The sequence below is a fragment of the Triticum aestivum genome, chromosome 3D (genome assembly GCF_018294505.1).
Source record: "Triticum aestivum cultivar Chinese Spring chromosome 3D, IWGSC CS RefSeq v2.1, whole genome shotgun sequence".
In the NCBI taxonomy this organism is placed as follows: domain Eukaryota; kingdom Viridiplantae; phylum Streptophyta; class Magnoliopsida; order Poales; family Poaceae; genus Triticum; species Triticum aestivum.
In genome coordinates, this window is record NC_057802.1 from 95,250,678 (window position 1) to 95,264,564 (window position 13,887).

The window sequence follows — 13,887 nt, forward strand, 5'->3', positions numbered from 1 at the left end:
GGAACGACGAGGCGATCCGCCTCCTCCCCCGCCTCGTGGGGAGAGATATCCCACCCCGCCGCCTGTTATGCATCCGACTCTCGGCGGCCGACTAGGTCACCGCGAAGGAGTCGGCGAGAATGACGCCCGCCACCGGATCGACCGCCTAGCGCGATCCCTGGCGCTAGAGGAAGAAGATGATGTCGGCCCACCTTGCTTTGGCCCCCGCATCCGCGGCGAGCCCTTCCCCAAAGGGTTCTCACTCCCAAGAGACACGCCAAAATACAATGGCTCCGTGAAGCTGGAAGACTGGTTGATCGACTACTCCACCGCAGTCCGCATAGCGAACGGCAACAGGCGCGTTGCCGTGAAGTACGTCCCGCTCATGCTTCAAGGCACGACACGCACTTGGCTGAACAGCCTCAAGCCCTACAGCATCAACAGCTGGCTAGACTTCACGGAAGTCTTCATCCGCAACTTCACCAGCACGTACAAGCGGCCTCCCAAGCCCCGCCAGCTCTCCTTGTGCGTCCAAGGGCCCAACGAATCAACTCGTGACTACCTCACGCGTTGGGCCGAGCTCCGCAACTCCTGTGGAGGGGTGCACGAGGTTCAAGCCATAGAGTACTTCACCGCCGGGTGCCGAGAGGGCACCCTCCTCGAGCACCGACTCCTCTGCGACGAGCCGACTACCCTCGATGAGTTGCTGATCATAGCAGACAAGTACGCCACGGCCAACTCTTCAATGAAGACAGAGCTTCGAGTGGATGCCTCTGGAAAGGTGCTCGCTCCGGCTCCCAAGACGCCAGCTGGTGACTCCAACCGACGCCCTTACCAGAGCGACAACAAGCGCAAGGCCCCTATGCCGCCTTCCACCAGTCGGCAAGTAGCCACAGTCGAGGACGAACAACCTGAAGAGCGGCCCGCTCCCAAGAAGCAGAAGGGCGGCAGGCCGGCTTGGCAGCCGGCTTTCTCCTACAAGCAAACCCTTGATGCCCCCTGCAAGTTCCACAGCAGCGCGAAGCCGTCCAACCACACGACCCGGAAGTGCCATTGGTTCACGCGGATCTCCATAGGCGAGGGGCTGGTGCCGCCTCGAGCCCCTCAGCAGCCGGTTGTTCGACCAGCAGTCGGAGCAATTCAAGATGAGTTCCCAGACGAGCACGCCGCCTACGTCGTCTTTACAAGCCAAACTGAAGACAAGCGCAGCCGGCGCCGACAACACCAAGAAGTCAACGCGGTCGCCTCCAACAACCCAGAGTTTATGCATTGGTCCGAGAGGCCTATCCGCTGGAGCCGGGCCGATCATCCAGAGGTGATGCCGTCTCCCGGCTCTTATGCATTGGTGTTGGATGCCACCCTCGCGACAGAAAGGCGAGCTTCCCGTTTTTCCCGTGTACGATTGACGGTGGAAGCAGCATCAACATACTGTACCGTGACACCATGGAGAAGCTGAACATCAAGACGAAGCAACTCATGCCAAGTCGGACTGTGTTCCATGGCATCGTACCCGGCCTGTCCTGCTCACCAATTGGCAAGATCAAGATGGATGTTCTCTTCGGAGACAAGGATCACTTCCGCCGTGAAGCAATCTGGTTTGAAGTGGTGGATCTAGAGAGCCCCTACCACGCGTTGCTTGGCCGACCTGCCTTGGCCATGTTCATGGTTGTGCCCCACTACGCCTACCTCAAGATGAAGATGCCGAGTTCGAAGGGGATCATCACCATAGCCGGAGACTACAAGAAATCCTCCGAGTGTGCTGCAGCCAGCAGCCGGCTGGCCGAGTCCCTTGTGATTGCTGAAGAGAAGAAGATGCTGGACCGAGTCGTGGCCATGGCCGGCAAGCAGCCGGCCCTGCCCCCTGACCCCAAGGAATATGATGCTCAAGGCTCCTTCCAGCCAGCCAAGGAAACAAAAAAGATAGCTCTAGACCCGGAGAACCCGGAGAGGTTTGCTGTCATTGGTGCAAACCTGGACAGCAAATAGGAAGGCGAGCTCGTCGATTTCCTCCGTGAGAATCGGGACATCTTTGCATGGTCCCCAAAGGACATGCCGGGTGTTCCGAAGGATTTCGTCGAGCACAAGCTACATGTCCGAGCGGACGCAAAACTGGTCCAGCAACCTCTCCGCCGACTGTCGGAGGAGGAGAGAAGGATTGTAGGAGAAGAGATAGCCCGGCTCCTGGCAACCGGCTTCATTATGGAGGTGTTTTTTCCAGAATGGCTTGCCAACCCAGTCCTGTGTTGAAGAAAAACAATAAATGGCGCATGTGTATAGATTACACCAGCCTCAACAAAGCCTGCCCCAAAGATCCGTTTGCCTTACCACGAATCGATCAAGTGATAGACTCCACAGCCGGATGCGAGCTGTTGAGTTTCTCGGATGCTTACTCAGGCTACCACCAGATCAAGTTGGATCCAGCCGACCGCCTGAAGACCTCCTTCATCACACCATTCAGAGCTTTCTGCTACCTGACTATGACATTCGGCTTGAGAAATGTCGGTGCCACTTTTCAGCATTGCATGCAGAAATGCCTCCTCAAGCAACTCGGCAGAAATGCCCACGTCTATGTAGACGATATTGTGGTGAAGACGGAGAAGCGAGGCACCCTGCTGGAAGACCTCAGAGAAACATTTGCCAACTTGCGCCGATTTCAGATCAAGCTCAACCCTGAGAAATGCGTGCTCGGAGTACCAGCCGGCCAGCTTCTAGGCTTCTTGGTCTCCGAACGCGGCATCGAATGCAACCTAGTGAAGATCAAGGCCATAGAGAGAATGGAGAATCCTACCAAGGTGCGAGACGTCCAGAAGTTTACCGGGTGCCTGGCCTCCCTAAACCGCTTCATCAGCCGGCTAGGAGAGAAGGCTCTCCCCCTGTACCGACTCATGAAGAAGTCCACCCACTTCGAGTGGAACGACCAAGCAGACCAAGCTTTCCACGAGTTGAAGAAGATGCTGACCACGCCACCTGTCTTGGCGGCGCCGACTGAGAAAGAGCCCATGCTCCTTTACATTGCCGTGACTAGCCGAGTGGTCAGCACAGTGATTGTGGTCCAACGCCCAGAAGAAGGCCAGGCTCAGTTAGTCCAGAGGCTGGTGTATTATTTGAGCGAAGTACTGTCCACCTCAAAGCAGAATTACCCGCACTACCAGAAGATGTGCTATGGAGTATACTTCGCAGCCAAGAAGCTGAAGCCCTACTTTCAAGAGCATCCCATCACGGTCGTATGTACTGCCCCACTTGCCGAGATCATAGACAGCCGGGATGCATCCGGCCGGGTGGCTAAGTGGGCCATTGCGGTGGCTCCTTACACGATCTTCTACCAGCCTCACACTGCTATCAAGTCCCATGCATTGGCCGACTTCCTTGTCGACTGGGCCGAGACCCAGTACCTACCGCCGGCTCCCAACTCCACTCATTGGCGGATGCACTTTGATGGATCCAAGATGCGCACCGGCTTGGGAGCCAGCATCGTCCTCACCTCTCCCAAGGGCGACAAACTCAGATACACACTGCAAATTCATATTGCCGCCTCCAACAATGTGGCCGAGTACGAGGCGCTCATACACGGGCTCCGGCTAGCCAAAGAGCTCGGCATCCGCCGGATCCTGTGCTATGGCGACTCGGATCTGGTAGTCCAACAATCATCCGGTGACTGGGACGCCAAGGACGCAAACATGGCGAGCTACCAATTCCTCGTTCAGCAAATCAGCGGATACTTTGAAGGATGTGAGTTCCTCCACATGCCACGGGCCGACAACGAGCAAGCAGATGCCCTGGCACGGATCGGCTCCACCCGACAAGCTATACCAACCGGCGTCTCTCTCCAACGCCTCCTCAAACCGTTTGACCGTCTATCAAGCCGTCTCCAGAATCAGACTCCATCTTCGTACCGCCTGCCCCTGATGCAGTCGGATCCGACTTGGGGAACCCAGCAGGCGGCTCGGGGACTATCGTAGTCGCACCCGGCGCGGGGACTTCAGAACCCGGCCCGAGGACTGCAACGACACAACAGGCGGTGGCCGACTCCAACTCTTCACCACCCAACCCACCCACCCTGGTCCCAGTAGCCGTATTGGCAATAGAAGAAGTCACAGCTCCATCATGGGCCCAACCCATCCTCAACTTCCTGGTAAACAGAGAGCTGCCGACTGACGAGATCTCGGCAAGACAAGTTCAGCGCCGAGCCGGAGCGTACACAATAATAAACAGAGAACTCATTAAGCGCAGCGTCACTGGAGTCTTCCAGCGCTGCGTCGAGCCAGAGAAGGGCACAACAATCCTCAAGGACATCCACCAAGGCGAATGCCGCCACCACGCGGCCTCAAGATCACTTGTCGCCAAAGCTTTCCGCCATGGTTTCTTCTGGCCGGCTGCTTTGGAAGACGCCAAGGAATTAGTCAAATGCTTCAAAGGGTGCCAAGTCTTCAGCTCCAAGCAACACCTGCCGGCTTCAGCACTCAAGACCAGCCCCCTCACATGGCCCTTGGCCGTCTGGGGGTTGGACATGGTGGGCCCATTCAAGATGGCGCGCGGCGGCATGACACATCTCCTTGTCGCCATAGACAAATTCACCAAGTGGATTGAAGCGAAACCAATCAAGAAACTGAACGGGCTGACTGCTGTGACATTCATCGCAGATATCACCACCCGGTATGGCATACCACACAGCATCATCACCGACAATGGCACCAATTTTGCCAAAGGAGCACTGGCACATTTCTGCGCGACACAGGGCATCTGACTGGACTTAGCGTCCGTTGCTCACGCGCAGTCAAACGGCCAAGTCGAGCGAGCAAACGGCCTCATCCTCTCCAGTATAGCGCCCCGACTGGTTGTACCACTAGAGCGTTCGGCCGGCTGCTCGCTCGACGAGCTTTCGACCGTCCTCTGGAGTCTGCGTACTACCCCGAACAAGTCAACCGGCTTCACCCCTTTCTTCCTTGTATATGGTGCCGAGGCTGCCATCCCAACTGACATCGAGTTCGACTCGCCTCGGGTCACCATGTACACGGAGGCGGAGGCCAAGGAAGCGCGAGAAGACGGCGTCGACCTGCTGGAAGAGGGCCGGCTGTTAGCACTCAGCCGTTCCGCCATCTACCAACAGGGTTTGCGCCGTTATCACAACCGGAAGGTCTGGCCAAGATCCTTCCAAGAAGGCGATCTTGTGCTCCGGCTGATCCAGCGAACAGCCGGCCAGCACAAGCTCTCGGCCCCTTGGGAAGGCCCCTTCGTCATCAGCAAGGCCCTAGGCAACGACTCCTACTACCTGATCGACGCACAGAAGCCGAAGGCATGCAAGAGAGATGATTCTAGCAAGGAGTCGGAACGACCATGGAACGCCAATCTCCTTCGAAGATTTTACACTTAAAAGCAGTATGTACCACGCTACCTTTTGTATTCTGTACAAGACAACGGGCCCCCCGAGGTGCACTCGGGGACTACCCTCTTTTATCTATGTATGACAAGTGTCATACCTATGAATGTATTATTACATTTGATTTTCTGTCCGGCACCGGGTTCGATCAGTCGGCCCGGGGACTTGCCGCCTTGAGTTATATTAAAGATCTACCTGCAGTCAGACAAGTAGTGTGCCAGCACCCGAGCCCTCTCTTGTTGAAAGTCGCAGCTCGAAGAACCGACTCTCCGACTGGCAAGAGTCAAAGGCAGGAAAGGATGCCCACACGAAAAACGGCTAAGGACTAACGAACTTATATAACACAAGCCGGCCTCCCACCCCGCCTACCGGCTGTCAGAACAGCCGGCTGGCCGGCTTCCCATTCACTTTGCTACAATCTAAGAAAGCTAGAGTACTTGCCCTCCCAAACGGCCAAGCACTTCTCCAGCCACAGACTGCAGAGCAGCTGTCCGGCTGGGAAGGCGGCGACCAAGGGAGGGCGGCAAAGGAAACAGCCAAAAAGATGAAAAGCAAATACAATGGGAAGCCAAGCACATGCATGATTATAGTTACACAAAAGGCCGTTGAAAGGCCGGCATTCAACATAGTTCGAATACACCCCAAGTGGGTGGAACTGCGCAAACTTAACAAAATATTGTTCAAAAAGCAATAAACAGGAAAGCGAAGGCGGCGGATCAGGCTAAGGGTGCAACAGGCGAGCCGGGCAGGTCAGTGGAGACGGCAGTGCTGGCTGGAGGAGTGGCCGGCTGGCGAGTCTCGGCTTGATCATCGCCGGCTGCAGGCGGCGCGCTCGCACGCGCCTCATTCCTGGAGGCACGATCAAGCTGAGGCTGCCCGGTTGCTCCACCGTCTGGCACGGCGTCTTCACCATCTTCTCCCTCCTCCTCTTCACCCTCGTCGCTGGAGTCGATCTCCTCCGCCGAGTCCTCACCATCCGCCCGGTTCAGCCCAAACCACTCCTCCGGCTGAGCAATGCCGTCATCATCCACCTTAGGGGCAAATGCGCTGGTGTCGGTGTAGTCGGCGATTGCCGAGGCGCGCTGGATGATATCCGGCCGCACCGCCCCCAGCTCCTCGTCGGCCTCCTGCCGCCAGGTGGCCAGCTGGTCCAAGCTCAGCTCGGGATACCAAGCTTTGACGAACTCTAGCACCCGCCTGGCGCCTGACCGAGCTGCAGAAGCCTTCCAGGCCTCGAAGTGGCCAACCGCTACCTCCGGCCAGTCGGCAGTCCGACTGGGGGTACGGGGAACCACCTCGCCGGGCCAGAGGGCGGCCAACACTTGCGCCCCAACGTGCTGAAGACGGCGGAGCATGCGGTGAGGCGGCTGGAGGCGGGCTTGGATTGCCAGAAGCTGCTCCTCAAGGGACCGACGAGCATTTGGCGCGATCTCAGCACCAGCCTACCTTTGCGCCTCGCGGTGGGCCTCGATGACCTGGTTGGCGGCAGTAGAGTAACCAGGGAAGTACTCTGCACAAGAAAGAAAGGAAGAGAAAAAGAAAAAACACAAAGTCAGAGAATGGACCAAATGGCAAGCGGCAAGCGAAGGAACGAATAAGAAGGTGGCCTACCGTCAACCAAGTCTTCGATTTGGCCGTAGCCGTTGATCAGCGATTGCCTCGCTTCAGCCCAGCTCGCCGCCTCGGTCTCGTACTCGGCTTGGAGGGCGGCCTCACTGTCCTGCACCGCCTTCAGGGCCGCCTTGTGGCTCTCCTCCTGGTCGGCTAGCTTCCTGACCAAGCGGTCACGCTCCTGAGCCAAGGCGTCGAACTCGGCTTCCTTGGCGCGAAGGGCGGTCTGGGTCCCACCCAGCCGCTCCCTCAGGTTGGCATTGGCCTCTGCAGACATGGCAAAGAAGAAAAAAGCAATAAGAAAGAAGTTGCCAAGAAAGATCCGGCCCGACTGCTCAGCAGTCGACGCGCCCCCACGGAAGAAATCAAGATCAAGAAACAAAAAAGCGGGAAGACTCACCCGAATGGCCGTCCGTGTTACGAGGAACTCTTGATTGTACTGCCTCAGCACGGCGGCCTGGGACTGAAGCCAGTTCCGGACTTCTTGCGCCACCATGTTCACCACGGCCGTCCCACCACCCGGCGTCCACCCCGAGCTGGCGCTGGCCGTCTCCAGATCCTGGGCCGACGAGCTAGAGTCCGCGGCTTTCTGCGGGTCCGGCGCCGAAGTCGCCTTCCCCACACGCTGGCGCGATGGCGACCGGACCACCAGGTCCGTCCTCGCAGCCGGCTCGCCTCCAGCCGGTTGCACGAGCGGCGCGTTAGGCCGCCCGCCTTGGTCTGCCCCAGTCGACGATGGCGGCGCCGCCTCCCTCTCCCGGACGACGACGTCGTCCTCCTCCCTCTCCAACCCCGGCAGGTCGCCACGGGCTTCCTCCGGCGGGGGCTCCGGGATCTCGGGCGCCACGACGCGCAGGGGGACAAAAAACAAGGCCCCGGCCGCTGTCTCTGCGGCTGCAGCCTCCGCCTGAGCCTTGGCCGCCGCGTCGGCTTGTGCCTTCGCCGACTCCTCCGCCATCTCCTGCGCCGCCTTGGTAGCGGCCGCCCTCAGCTCCTCCGCCTCCCGCTCCTCCCGCGCCTCCCGCTCCGTCGCCGCTTGAAGCTCGGCACGGGGGTCCACGCGGCGGGTGCTTGCGGATCCTCCCGCCGATCCAACCACAGAGGCGACAGCGGTCCACTCAAGAGAGAGCGGAGCCCTGTTTGATGAATCAAGACAAGGACTTAGAAGAAGAGTATCGATAAAAAAGAAGAAGGAATACGTGAGAAGAATCGACACTTACGCAGAAACCTTTTGTGGCTGCTTCACCACCTTGCGGAAGCAGGCCGCCTTCGCGGCTGCCTCGTCCCGCTTGGTCGCCGCCGCCGTGCTCTTGGGCCTCTTCGGCCAACTGCCGAATAGGCCCGGCACGGCCCAGCGCTTCTGCGCGCCGCCTCGGGCAGCCGACGCGGTAGACGAGTCCGTGCCATGGTCGGACGCCGGCTGCTGGCGCGGGACGATTTCCGCCTCATCATCATCCGGCCAATCGTCGAAGCTGGCTCCAAGCCCGGAGCCGCCTGCTTCGCCGCCTGCCCCCTCGGTGTTGTCGTCCATAGCGGCCGCCCCCAAGTCGGGGTCATCCAAGTCATGCGCCGCCCAGTCGGGGAGAAATTGGCGCTCCGCCCCCACTGCCCCGGCCGCCGGTCGTAGGAGAGGGCTCTGCCAAGACAAACCGACTGGTCAGAGTCGGCCAAGAGAAACTTGGTGACAAAGTAAAGAAGAGAAGATAAAGAAAGCCGACCATAGGCGGGGGATGGGCACGGGAGTACGGCTCCTTGCCAAATTGCCACTCGTCGGTGAGCTTGCAGTTCGCGAGGTAGTTCACCATGAGAGCTACCTCGGAGTGAGGCATCTCCTTGGTGCACATCCGACTCGAATCGAGTTGGCCGCTCATTTGACAGATCAAATGAGGGCGGCCTTGGAGCGGGAGCACCCGGCGCACCACGAAGGCGGCCAGCAGGTCAGACCCGGTTAGGCCCTCTGATTGGATCATTACCCGGAGTCGGGCGACGGCGGCGGCTCTAGCCGGCAACAGCGTTCTGGCCCGATAGGACCACTGGGGCCGCCTCCCAGCCAGCGGGCCGGCTACATAAGCCGGCAAGTTGACGAAGTCGCCTTGTGGAGCGACGTTCTTCACGTAGAAGTAGGATTTCTGCCAGGGCTTCACCGACTAGATCAGCGTGATGACAGGGAAGGGGTTGTCGGCTACCGGCCTCCGCACCGCGATGAAGGCGCTGCTCTGAGCCGGCACGCCCTGCATGCGGGTGCCGAGCTTGGACTGGAAGAATTCCCCCCAGAGCTCGAGGGTGGGAAGGACGCCAAGGAAGCCCTCGCACAGAGTGACGAAGGCAGACAGCAGCATCACCGTGTTTGGAGTGAGGTGGTGCGGCTGGAGCTGGTAGAATTCGAGGAAGGAGCGGAAGAAGGCACTCACAGGCAGGCCAAGGCCGTGCAAGAAGTGCGAGCGGAAGATTACCCGCTCGCCTTCCTCCGGCGCCGGTGAGTTCTCCTTCTTCGGTGCAAGATGGACCCGCACCTGGTCCTCGCCAGGCAACCGCCGCATCTTGCGGAGGAAGTCGATGTGGTCCGCGTGGACATTGGAGCCGTCCCAGTCTCCGCCGTGCAACATGACGGCAAGAAGCTGATGAGAAAGGGCGCAGCAATGACGAAACCATGGCCTCACGGCGGCGAAGCTGCGTGGTAGTGCGAAGACTAGAGGGACGGCATGGCGGCGAGGGGCTGTAGCGACGGAGAGGAGGAAGAAGAAGATGGCGGAGCGAGGGTGAGCGTGCGAGTGCCTGCCGCTCCCCCTCCTCTCCCTATTTATAGCCTCGTGCGGCGAAGCCGAGGAGGCGAGGCGTGGGGGGACGTGGGATTAACTGCTCCCACTCCCCCATGTCCCACGATTATTGCGCCCTAACGACGTGCGGAAACTGCTGTTGGAAGGCGAACGGCCCATTTTGGGCCACAGAAGATCCACACCTAGGCCTAGGCGTGGAAGTGGTGGACCCCGGCCTGCGGCGGCGTCCGGTCGCGCGCGTGGGCTGGCAGGCTTTTCCAGCCGAAGGGTGCCGCGTGGCGCGCGGGCGGCAAGCGGCCAGCCCGCAACCCGGCGTGCGCGCCAGCTGGCTCCCGCCTTTAGACTTCAAAACCTCGCCAAGATGTCACACCTAATCAAAAGCCGGCTCCTAGCTGCTGACTCTTCAAGATAGGAAGCCGATTGAGCTTCTCGTCCTCCTTTTAACCTCGAAGCCCAACCAGCTTCGGGGACTACTGTCGGAGTAAATGGCCACGGGTAGCCTAATCGACTCCCCCTAGCTCTTCAAAAATTATCAGGCCAATCGAGCCTTCAAGCATCCAAAGCACCGGGCCGCCTTCCCCTGGCCGGCTATCTCACAGGCCGACTACCGGAAGGCGACCCAGCCCCAAAAACCTTCCCGAAGAGAACCACAAGATGGCCGACTCCAGGAAGCCGGCCCCAAGGGGACAGACTCCCAGAAGCTGGCCACAAGAAGACCGACTCCCAGAAGCCGGCCAAGACTGCACCCTCAAGGGCTGCACCCACATAACATGATGAGACGGGGTGTGGCTACAGTACAACCTGCCACCCCCGAATCCCGGAGCACGCGTGGCCACAGTGCGCCGTACGGGTCGGCCATCCCCCGTCCGGCGCGGCACTGTTGCCATGTTGACCATGACGCCACCCACAACAGGCGCCCGTACGGCCCGCAGGCGGCAGGCCCCTTCAGCCAGAGAGATGCTGGAAGGCGGCCAAGCCTCCCCCAGTCGGCCTGGGGCGCAGCCGGCTCCCAATAGCCGGCTACCTCCCTCCCTCGAAGTATGTGTATCATTAAGGATACAAGACGAGGTAAGGTTACGGTGAGAGCCCGCCAGGTGGCGGCACTGTAGCCATGCTTACCTCGACAAAGCCCTCGTCGTCAGGGGCGAGGCTACAGTAACCAGCCACCGACAAGACCCCCAGGCAGTGGGGACGGCCTGTCGTCCAAGAGGCCGGCAGCCGGCGGGCCCCAGTGGTCGACAGAGAAGCCGGCGAATGCAGACACTGACAGCTAGGACCCGCGTCCAGCCGGATTACCATTGTACCCCTGGGGGTAGGCCTATATAAACCCCTCGGGCACCCATGCAAAGGGTGGATCTCTTAGAGTTTTAGAGACCAGATAGAGAGAAGAGGAGAGCTAGCCTTGCCCTTCTTCCTCCTCTAGCCAAACAGCTCAAGGAGCCACTTGTAGCTACTTGTGTTGATCTAGTGATCATGCGGAAACCCCGCAGAGCAGGATTAGGGGTGTTATCTCCACGGAGAGCCCTGAACCTGGGTAAGATTCGCCGGCGTGCATGTCTTCGCCTCATCCCGTTTCCAGGCACCGGCGATGTCTTACTGGCTCCCACAATGATAAGCCACCCGTTGGCATATGTCACACCTACCACCCGACAAGTGCGTCTTCATAGGATACCCTAAGGAAACAATTGGGTACACCTTCTACCACAGATCCGAAGGCAAGATCTTTGTTGCTAAGAATGGGTCCTTTCTAGAAAAGGAGTTTCTCTTGAAAGAAGTGAGTGAGAGGAAAGTAGAACTTGATGAGGTAATTGTCCCTCCTCAAGAATTGGAAAGTAGCACATTAGAGAAAACCGTTCCCGTGATGCCTACACCAACTAGAGGAAGCTAATGATAATGATCATGAAACTTCAGATCAAGTTGCTACTGAACTTCGTAGGTCGACCAGAGCACGATCCGCACCAGAGTGGTACGAAAATCCTGTCCTAGAAGTTATGTTATTAGACCATGGCGAACCTACGAACTATGAAGAAGCTATGATGAGCCCAGATTCTGATAAATGGCTCGATGCCATGAAATCTGAGATAGGATCCATGTATGAGAACAAAATGTGGACTTTGGTGGACTTGCCCGATGATCGGCAAGCCATAGAAAATAAATGGATCTTCAAGAAGAAGACTGACGCTGATGGTAATGTTACTGTCTACAAAGCTCAACTTGTCGCGAAAGGTTTTCGACAAGTTCAAGGAGTTCACTACGATGAGACTTTCTCACCCGTAGCGATGCTTAAGTCTGTCCGAATTATGTTAGCAATTGCTGCATTTTATGATTATGAAATCTAGCAAATGGACGTCAAAACTGCATTCCTTAATGGATTTCTTAAAGAAGAGTTGTATATGATGCAACCAGAAGGTTTTGTCGATCCTAAAGGTGCTAACAAAGTGTGCAAGCTCCGGCGATCCATCTATGGACTGGTGCAAGCATCTCGGAGTTGGAATATACGCTTTGATGAGGTTATCAAAGCATATGGTTTTATATAGACTTTCGGTGAAGCCTGTATTTACAAGAAGGTGAGTGGGAGCGCTGTAGCATTTCTGATATTATATGTAGATGACATATTGTTGATCGGAAATAATATAGAATTTCTGGATAGCATAAAAGGATACTTGAATAAGAATTTTTCAATGAAGGACCTCGGTGAAGCTGCTTATATATTGGAATCAAGATCTATAGAGATAGATCGAGATGCTTAATAGGACTTTCACAAAGCACATACCTTGATAAAGTTGTGAAGAAGTTCAAAATAGATCAGTCAAAGAAAGGGTTCTTGCCTGTGTTACAAGGTGTGAAATTGAGTCAGACTCAAAGTCCGACCACTGCAGAAGATAGAGAGAAAATGGAAGTCATTCTCTATGCCTCAGCCATAGGTTCTATCATGTATGCTATGCTATGTACCAGACCTCATGTGTGCCTTGCCATAAGTTGGCAGGGAGGTACCAAAGTAATCCAGGAGTGGATCACTCGACAGCGGTCAAGAACATCCTGAAGTACCTGAAAAGGACCAAGGATATGTTTCTCGTTTATGGAGGTGACGAATAGCTCGTCGTAAATGGTTACATCGATGCTAGCTTTGACACTGATCCGAATGACTCTAAGTCACAAACCAGATACGTGTTTATATTGAATGGTGGAGCTGCCAGTTGGTGTAGTTCCAAGCAGAGCATTGTGGCGGGATCTACGTGTGAAGTGGAGTATATAGCTGCTTCGAAAGCAGCAACTGAAGGAGTCTGGATGAAGGAGTTCATATCCGATCTGGGTGTAATACCTAGTGCATCAGGTCCAATGAAAATCTTTTGTGACAATACTAGAGCAATTGCCTTGGCAAAGGAATCCAGATTTCACAAGGGAACCAAACACATCAAGAGACGCTTCAACTCCATTCGCAAACAAGTCAAGGATGGAGACATAGAAATTTGCAAGATACATACGGATCTGAATGTAGCAGACCCGTTGACTAAGCCTCTTGCGCGAGTAAAACATGATCATCACCAAGACTCCATGGGTGTTAGATTCATTACAATGTAATCTAGATTATTGACTCTAGTGCAAGTGGGAGACTGAAGGAAATATGCCCTAGAGGCAATAATAAAGTTGTTATTTTATATTTCCTTATTCATGATAAAGGTTTATTATTCATGCTGGAATTGTATTGATCGGAAACTTAAATACATGTGTGAATACATAAACAAATATCGTGTCCCTGGTAATTTTGCCGTCTGCCACGGCGGACGGCAAAGGCTCGAACGGCGGAGAGCAAAGACCTTTGCCGTCAGCCATGGACGGCAAAAGGCTGCGGCAAAGAAGGCTACGGTAAACAGCTGCTTTGCCGTCTGCTTCTTGACGGCTGACGGCAAAGGCCCTTTGCCGTCTGGCGTGGACGGCAAAGAGAGCGGACGACAATAATTGTGATGTCAGTCCGTTAAGTGGCTAACAGCAGGCCTTTGCCGTCCGCCGCTGACGGCAAACTTTCTAGTGCCTTTGCCGTCCGCTTCCGCCTCGCCTGCTTCCGCCTCGCCCGCCGCATCGGCCGCCCCCGCTTCCGCCTCGGCCTGCGGCGCCACTTCCGCCTCGGCCGCCGCGTCGCGT